Source organism: Merops nubicus, unplaced genomic scaffold, assembly GCF_000691845.1.
Source record: "Merops nubicus isolate BGI_N331 unplaced genomic scaffold, ASM69184v1 scaffold52757, whole genome shotgun sequence".
Lineage (NCBI taxonomy): Eukaryota > Metazoa > Chordata > Aves > Coraciiformes > Meropidae > Merops > Merops nubicus.
In genome coordinates, this window is record NW_008623363.1 from 1 (window position 1) to 10,089 (window position 10,089).

Genomic DNA, 10,089 nt, shown 5'->3' on the forward strand with positions numbered 1-10,089 from the left:
AGCCCGCCGCCATCGCGGGCTGCTCCACTCCGCCCCGGGCGCGGGTGGGCGGCGGGGACGCCTCGGTTTTGGGGGAGGGTGGTCCCAGACTGCGGAAACGTGGGTCACGGTGGCAGCGACCCTGCACCCGTGCCTCGTTTATTCCCGAGATAACACCGAGAGCTTCCTGCGCTCCAGTCTTTTCGCAGCGGTAATACTCTTTCTGCTTTCGGAACTCTCCTAATGAGCTGCCTAACAGGGATCAGGTTATCATACTCGTTATCGGGAACATCCGTTTTCAGCAAGGTTTCCACAAAATCGGACACCCAAGTCACAAGCCAGTGTCTGACCAATATTCACCTGCTACTCCCTTCCTCCTGAGGCTTTTAAATATTGTTTCTAACTTCTTTAGGTTGAGAAGTAAACAGCTGATGAAGGTTCTTCATCTTAGCATTTGTTTGTCTGTGGTATTATTTATACAGCTCAAAAGCAGGCAAGCTTTTCTTTTAGAAAATAAAGCTAGATATGGCAGTTAACCTTGTGCCTCAAGATTATTTATAGCATTCTTTATCTTTTAGCAATAGCAGACTTCAGTAATTTTTTTTGGTGTTTTGGTTTTTTGTGTTTTGTTTTTTTAATTACTGAATTACTCCATTAGGAAATTCTGGAGTGTCTGCTTTTCTTATTGAAGTCAATAAGGCATTACTGCAGAGTGGAGAACTGTTTCTGATATTCATTGATGTCCTCCCATGGTATGAAAGTTGTAAAGAAGTCTGTTTTAGATTAAGAAGGTTTCTATGGCACTTAAAATCCCATGTTCCTGGCCTGAAGGACAGAGGTCTTGAGGGTTTAAATAAATATTTTTCATTTATTTGCAGAATAATTGAGAGACAGAAGATACTTGCTCTCAATAAATGTCTGTATCTCCATAGAGGTGTTAACCACCCGCTGACTTTAGGTAGCATGGGAACATAAGGATACATGCAAGAGAAAAGGCATTTAGATTTTTTTTTCTCTTCACTTCCTCTAAGTAAGATAGTTAAATACCACATATAACTTCAGCCATAAAATACAACTGACATTTCTGTTTCTTAATTGCTTTCTACGTATGCTGATTTAATTACAGGTCAGAAATATGTGATTGGAGCAAATTTGACTGTACGGGTTTTCTCCTGAACAGACCTCAGGTCAATCTTCTATAATCACACTAGTGTCCAGCTAAAAAGTCCTTCTACATTAGGTTTTTTTGTATGATTCATAGTCTATAAATTGAACAAAGCTGTTAGTCAATAAGCTGTTAGTATTCTAAACGCATCACTTGCCATGACTACAGAAACAACCTATCATTACTTACCATCATACACTCCTTTTTATCTCTTCTTCACTAGAAATTTTCTTATAGTCCAATTACATCTAATCACAAAGAAAAAAAAAATCTTATAAATAGGTACGTAGACGTGATCTCAAAAGGAAACTGTTAGGAATCTAACATTTAGAGTGAAGCTCTATATTTTACAAGTTGCATCTTAAATTCTGCATGGAAGCTACCTACAGTGGCAGTACTTTTTTTTTTCGTCTGTACACATAGCTTTGTGTGCAGAACTAGGAGAGTTCTGCTACGCCATATATTAAGTACAGTGAAGCTCAGGATATTGTAAAATATCATATGTTCTAATAATCCTTAGAAACAGTTTAATTTTCTGTTCTTAATGTAATCCACATATACATTTGTCATCCATGAAGATTACATATTTTGATTGTATATCTCAGGGCAGAAACCCATCATGCTCACTTCGTTGCAATTAAAATTCCTTCTATCATGCTTGGTCAGAACTACTCTATGTTCTTCCTCAGATTTCAATAATGGGGGCTGATTTGAATGGACATCTTAGTATAATTCTTATTGCCTCTCTCCATAGTGCTTGGCAAAAGTTTTTGAATTCTCATCCTGGGTCCCATAATCTTACATTGATTATTTGTGCTCATCCACATCTACCAGCCAGCAGTGCTGAGGGGAAGCGATGGTGATGACCGTGACGACGCCGAGGTTGCAATAGATGCAGGTTTTGCTCCAGTGGAACTCTGCCAGTGCCCCTGTGCTTTCTCAGTGGTGTCTGTAACCTACTGGAGGCTAAGGTGCTCACTGTGTTTTGGTTGGTTAAAGACAAAGCCTTTTCCTGCTGTCTTCAGTTCTCAATGAGATTCTAAACATCCTGGAATCAATCTTTAATTCTAGCACAGCTTGCAAAATGCAACTGCCTTATAACAATACAGCATTATAACCCTCTGCTTTGTAAGAGAGAAAAGCAGCTGCTTCCCTAATAAAGCCATGTTCCCGTTAAGCTTTGGAAGGAAATATATCAATCTTGAATTTCCTCATATCTGCTGTTCCCCTAAAATGTGTTTGCCAGAGCTTGCTCCCTTTCCTCGAATATGCCCTGTCTTTCTTTTCCGTATGCTGTTTGGTTTAACAAAAAAAAAAAACCAACACCAACCTTGAGTGAAATCCTGAATTTTCATTACTTTTGGACTACTTCAGTTATTTAGTTGGATTAACTTAAAAAGCCAAAAAGATAATTCTGTAAGTTCTGTTCTGATAATTCAACAAACAGCCAGGGCTAGGACAAATTACTGCTTCTTCTGGAAAGTCAACATTCCCAGCCTTCCAATGAGGTATAGAACTATTTCCAGCTCTGGCAGGTTGCAAGAATGTGGAGTACTATGATTAACTTCCTGCCATTCTGCACAGCCCCCTCATTTGCATTTTGGCATGACTTTAATAGCTAATTTCTCACAAAGAAGTAGAGTTAGGAAGTAATGCTTCCTTCCACACAAAAGCTAGGGATTATGACCTTCTATTTACAAAATCAAGAGGTGCAACAATGGCCCAAAAAAGGTAAAAACGAGCAGAGAAAAAATATAATTTAAAAGTCCGTTAATGATTTAATGATTTGCCCACTGAAACCAAAAGCGAAGTACTGACTACTAGGGCTACAGTAGCCCTAAGAAGGTGGCATCAAGTGTGAAGTTAGAATTTCATTTTTTACTTAAAACCAGGATCTACTTGCAACCTTTGCTGCTGCACTCAAGAGATAAAAAAAGAAAAAAAAAAAAGGCATGAAACAGCTTGCAGTATTAAGCAGTTAAGCAGAAGTAACTCATGTAACTGTAGAATAGGACTCAAAAAGGTCTTGTCTTATAAGCAAGGAAAGAGTTTGGTGGTACATATTATACCTTGCTATTAATACATAGACAAATGCACTGCTACCAGAGTAGCATAACTTCAAAAACATTAACCCCTTAGCTTCCCAAGACTTAGTTGACAATGACTACTAAGATTTTTACAGAACAAGTTGTTATAATTACCTTGATATTAATAGAAAATTTCAACGTATAAATCAGGTATATAGTTGTAGTCAGAGTACAGAATAACGCTGGACTGAAGCTAAAGGAACTATCAAATTATGTATCCCTGTGTAATGAAAAACCTAACATTTTCAGCGTCTTCCTTAAGCTTTAATTCATGGAGAGAATTTAGACTGAAAATTTACCCCCCAAAATGAAACTTTGTAAGCTATTCATAATTTATGAACCTGTCAGAAATTCACAATATAATTCATTGCAGGAATGGTGAAGAGAGCTAATAAATGTCTGCAGTTAAACCAGAAATTGCATATATTCTTGTATATGTTGTTTACATAGAAACCAGGTTACACATGTAGTGAAGGACATGCTTATCTGGACTGAGGTAAAATCTTAGAGTGTCTTGGATACAATTGGGATTCTAGCACTGCAAACAAGCTTGCTGCTTTCCAGCCTTATACACTTCAAACTGGTTTTTTTTTGTTAATGAAGCACTTAGTCTTGGACAACTCAAATAGCTTGCTACCTCTATTGATACATGACTGACAACTGCCACTTCAAATACTGCAAGTCACTGGAGAGGGGGAGTGTAAGTTTTTCAACAAAAAGGCAGCCAGTAACTTTTAATGAAAAAAATCCACACTTCTTTGAGCTTATCTTTGCGCTACACTCCATTTTCTGTTATTACAAAGCTGACCCACTATGCAGCAGGAAAGGACTGCCAATATGTTAACAATACATTTCACAGAACCTCCTTTAGCACACAATAAAATCCATGAACACAGAGAATTCTCTTTTTAAAGGACTGAGAGTGAAGAGTTAGAAAAAGATACTCATTTATACTTTGTACACAAATTGTTGACAGAGATGACAGCAGACCTTTTAGTATAAATTCCACAATTGACATTCCCAAAAAGATTCCCACTGAAAAACACACTATATTGATAATAAAGAACAAGAGATGAAGAAATCTAGTGCAAGCCGTCTTATTTTTAAGTCAAAAGTATCACTATAACAAGTGTTCTAGGAATAAGTAATATCTGGGAAAGATGTATTCAGAATAGTCATGTACAGCAGGATCAGTTCTGTCAGCTACAGGGAAACCGCCTGAACTTTAAGTCAGTGTATATATTTTAATATGGTTTTTGGATCCCCTCATCAGCATGGTTTGCACATGCAGCCTTCTCATCAGTCTCTTGCTGCACATAACTTGAGGATGAAAAAAGATCTTTCATATAAAGAAGGAAGCTTCTATTTTAAAAATGAAAGATACCATTCTGGCAGAAGTTTTGCTGGCAGACATACCCAGGAATGGATTATAAGTAACAGGCTGTGGAGCAACTGGTAAAATGAACAGCCCACAGCTGCTTATACATTTCTAATGGAGGAAGGGATCAGAAATGTTAAATGTTTTGTGCAGACCTGGAGGGGGCTCTGTCACAGTTCCATCCAAGCGTGAATTGTTCTGCAGATGATTTTGATCAAACGGGCACAGGAGAACTACATTTACTTCCTGAATCAGTTAACCTGGTTTCTCTGCAGACATACAAACTCCCAGTGTGTTTCTCTGGCAGTTTTGAAGAGAGGAATCCCTCCTGGAAACAGCTGGAGTGAGATGAAGCTGCTGTATCTGAGAACAGACTGGAGTGCATTCAGATACCCTGCTGGCATGCTAATGGCTAAAAAGATTTGTATCTTAGAAAGGCACTAGTCACTGTTAATAGGTGGTGAAGCCCACTTCTGCTAGCAAGCTTTTGTGAGGAGGATTAAAAATGGGTTGGCTGCTTCACTAGCATGCTCAGGGTAAGACTTAGAAACAGCTAAAATATGTTTTGCCTGATGCATACCATCTCTATTCTGTGGCAATCCTGCAGTATGTTCCGGTAGGAGGAAATCACCGGAGCTGTTAATAGGCTACGTTCCAGGCAGCCACCTGAACTGTTCTTTGATACTCATTTTACCAATCTGCTAATGTCCCCTTGAGACCGCAAAAGATCAGGGAATATATAAAGACTATGAACTAGAAGAGCATGTGAGATTCAAAAACTGTTAAGTTTTCATCCTCAGCAATAGTATTGTTTGCCTAAAAAAGCAGCAACAGATGCAGTCCAGTATTCCTTTTATCAATTAGCAAATGTCACCAAATGCTAGGAAGAGAGAAAAAAAATCTGATTCCCTAGAATTTGCAGTTTGTGTGTCTGAGCTAAAAAATTACTTGAATCAGAAATGCGCTTAATCAGCTTTCTGAAAGGAGGTGACCATCCACACAGAATTACGTAAAATCCAAAGCGTTGGGACACTTCACCTTGTCTGTCTAAACTGCAGAAGTTCTTTACAGGAAGACCAGGCAACCACTTCGAATTTGTGCAGCATTTAACATCATGGGACCCTACCCCTAAGAGTCCTTAAAAGCAACTAAAACACATGTGAGTAATTTGTGTTGCACACATTATGTTGGCCAGAGAGTAAGATAGAATTTGACATCACAAACGTCCTCACCACATTAATGTTTAGACATGTGTGAACAAAAAATAATGGATGTAAAAGCTGGGATACCATATCAGCAGTTACTGAAAGTAACATGAATTTTGCCACACAGGGCAGATAAGGAGCTATGTTTAAGAACAGCACACGGAAAAGGATTAATTCCCATAAGGCAAAACACAGTATATAATTAAGATCAAGCATTTGTTACTCCAGGCTGCATCTGCCAGAAAGAAGCAGGCATCCTAGCAAGATTTTCTAACATGCCTGACCTGCATGTTGCCAATTACTGTCTAGTTGGACTGTTACGTGTACAAGGTGCTGCCTAATCCAAGGAGTACAGCAGAGAGATAAAACAGTGAATCCTCCTTTAAGCAATGTCTAGCATCTTTATCCCCAGGATTCTGACTACTGCTATACTAAGAATGTATAATACTCTAAATGATTAAGTCTTTATTTTAAAAATTGGTGGAATTTTTCACTCTGTTTCTCAGTTGTGCATGGCTGCTCCCCAGTTTGATATTCAGCTTGCCCTGCATGCATAGATACCCCACTGTCATCACTGAAGACAGACACTGCTCTCAGAGCCACACAGCAAATCTATTTTGTCTATATGTGAAGATCCCTACAGCATGCAGCAAAAGCAGAGGAAAGACATGCCATAGGTAGCTCAGGGCAGTACGGTACCCCATGAAATTTGAAGAACACATCTTGCCAGAAAGTACAAGCAAGATTTGAAGCCTAAAGCACTTGCTTTTCTAAGAAACACACTGATTTCTCAATATTCAGCTGAGCACCTGTTTACTATAAAACTGTATTATTCTCATTTTTGACAAGAAATAGGACCTACTTGTTTGTGAATCTCTCTCTCTCTATATATATATACACACTTCAACACACAAATTAACCTCTTTTTTTTTTTGCAGCTTAGATTGATTTAAGACAATTATAAGAAATGCCAGCAAAGAAAACCTTGACTCCTGCAAACAATCATAGTTCATTACACCAATTCGGGTATTCTTTTATAACATTCCATTAAGCCTATTTCAACAACAGAATAGCAGTAAGAATTCACAAGGTGTGGTTACTGTCTTCACTCTTAAAAATGCATACAGCTGTCTGCAGGCTATGTGATCTAAAATATTTCATGCAAAGAAGTGAAGAAAATGAAAAATCGATTCCTTTAGAAACAGACGCTTGCTGCTTTTTCTTTATTTCTAGTTAATGTTCACATAGGTAAAAGCTATCAGAGCTTTAAATGGTAGTGCCAAAGTATGCATCATAATTCGTGGAATAGTCTGTTGCAAAAAGCAGATCCATGAATAAAAGAGGCCATTATTAACCTGTCTGCCTCAGTGGCTGTGCTGCTGTTGGCTTGATAGTGTCTTCTACAGTGTAAGTGTCACAAAGCAGAAGCTCAATATAAGGTGCAGAAGCACTAACCTCTATTATGTTTACCAACTAAAGAGTTTATAAAGTCATTTCATTGTCCTCTAGTAGAATTCTCACCACATTCCTCCATTAAAAACAAAACAATCAAATCCATCCTTCCATCCCTTTGATACTCCATGCAGTCCCACAGAGTTTGTGCTGTTGCTTTCATTAGCAAGTCATGTTCAGGAGGCATTTTCAGGTACTGCTTTGGCTTCCTGTACAACACCAGAAGGCAGAGTTAAGTCTAGAGTTACCTTTCATTCACACTGAAGAACAATCACGCCACAGTGACAAGTAATAGACTTTAAAAGAGGAGGAAAGGGGGAGCAGAGGAAAACTGTGTTCCATTTCAAGTTCTGGTGGATTCTAACTCTTTGAATTTCAGTTTATGTGAAATAACAAGATCATTCTTCATCCACTTGAAAGTGCTACAAGATTTCTAGTGACAGTAGTTTGGTATCCTATGTCTGTTCTGATTGCCCTGTCTGTGTCCCCACATGCAATATCAGGACGGTGGTTCAGTGCCAGCCCTCCACTGCAGCATCTTACAGGAGCTGTCTCTTCCCTAGACTTCTTCCTTCCTTCTTACTGGCTTGTATAGTCCAAATTAGTCTTCAAGATTCAAAAATGCTTTTACAGGAAGTGGTATGGATTTAGGACAACAAATGATAGCTTTGTTGTTTTTAAAATGCACATAAAAATGGGTTAATGGAAGCAGTCTAGAAGGTCTAAAAATATCCTGACTGATTTTTTTTCCTTTTCTTCTTTTCCTTTCATCCCAAACACTGATAGGCCTCCTTTTCAGCCAAAAATTTCGTTTGACATCTCACATTATACTGTATCATGTAAATGCACACGGTTTAAGGCAATACTACCTGAGGCATCCCTGCCCATTACTCTCAGAAATCAGATGCAAGTATTCTCTCCACCTTTTTGCCAGACAGCACACATACAGAGTATTAGTCAGAGACACCTTTTTATCAGACCATCACCTGGGATAAAGGTAATGGCAAAGGAAGGCCCTTGAATATTTCTACCTGGGTTGCTTTGAATTCATCTTAAAGGTTGTTGAGAGCATGAGGACAGGGAAAGGCAAGAGATGGAAGAGATTAAAAATTAAGAGGATGAGAAGGGCAGGGAACAAAAAGAAGGTGGCCCACACTTAAAATGTCCAGTCATCCATATAACATGACAAAATGAAGACAGTAAGACAGCTTTTCAGCCCATTTATCTTCTGTAATTGCCTGCATATCCGTGCTGTTCTGCAGAAAATGTGCACTGTTCTTTTGCACTTACACGTAAACAGCTCTGGACTATGAACAGAAATGGAACAGGCTTTAGTAAAAGCCAGTCAAGATTATCTGAAGTCCTTTTAGGAGGCTTGTTTCTGTATGGGCATCATTTCAAGAAGGGAAGTCACTGGTTAGTGTTACGGAACATATAAGCATACATGCTTACTTTAAAGGTGAAAAATCCCAACAACTATGTAACAGTGTTTGCCATAGTAAATAGCTGTACTAAAAAAAAAAAAAAAAAAAAAAAAAAAACCACCAAATACTATCTGCATTAATTTTATTAGTCATGAAAATATTTTTTTTACTCAGATTTCTGTGTTTCCTTTAAGACAAAAAGTTCTATTTTGTATTTTAAGAAGCAGCACAAATTATAAAGGGATTGCTATGTCCTTGCAAAATAGAGGAGGAGCGTAGCACATCTTTAAGAAAGGTTAATTCAATAGAAGAACATACTGACACATAATTTACATGAGATTGTGGAAACTGCGTTTACTTTAATGGTAAAAGGAAACTATGAAGTGTTGCTCTAAAATAAATTTAGAAAAAAACCCAAAGAAAATACATAGAGAACCTTATAATGACTATCAAGATTATCTGCTGTGGACACACGATCTCTCAAGAACAAATGCATTATAAGTTCATGCACTTCACCTTAGATTTTTGAGCACACAATTTAAACACAGAAGCCACAAAAATAAATTGCAAAACATTTTGAAATAGTAGCATCCATATAAGAATACTAAAAACTAAAAATACCTGAAAACTGATGTCCATCATATGTCAATAAAGATGGGATATTTATTTTATTTGCTTTAAAGACTAGCAAGCATCCATAACTTGATCACTAGTAATGTGTATTAGATACTTTCTTCTGAAAGCTGAATTTTCACTGTAGGGTGAGTCAGCAATGATTAATGGTTGATCCTTTGTATTGGGATAATGAAAAGAACTATATTTTTCAGTATATTGATGAAAATGTGGAATTATTGTGAAGACAGAAATTGCAAAACTACTTAACTTTTAACCTACTAGCTCATAATCCATCCCTAAAAATCAGATAAGCTCCTAGAAACATGTAACACCCATATGGTATTTCAGAACACCCGTAGTTGTAAATTTGACTTAAAAGAGAAAAAGTGGTTGTTGGTGAAGAAAGCCTCATAATGATAAGCAGTCTGCTTTAATGTAGGTAGAGAGAAGAAAGGGCAGCAGAAACTTCCATGATAAAATACAAATGCTAAATGGACAGTTTCAGCGGCAGACTTTTGATTGCTTTTGTCTGTCCCCAAGACAATATATCTATGCCAACAGTACAGCAGCACCTAGATGAGTTCAGTCAAGATCACTGTAGTTCGCAGTCAGTGCATGCTCACTCTAGAACTGTCTAAAGGGATGAAAGTCTTAACAGCAACACAGGAAGATCACAGACAAAGAAAATTTCATTTCAGCATGAGCCAGTAAAATGCCTGAGCAACAAGAGAAGAAAACTGGGAAAATAAAATTAACTTCTTGAATATGACTGCAAAATTCCTGC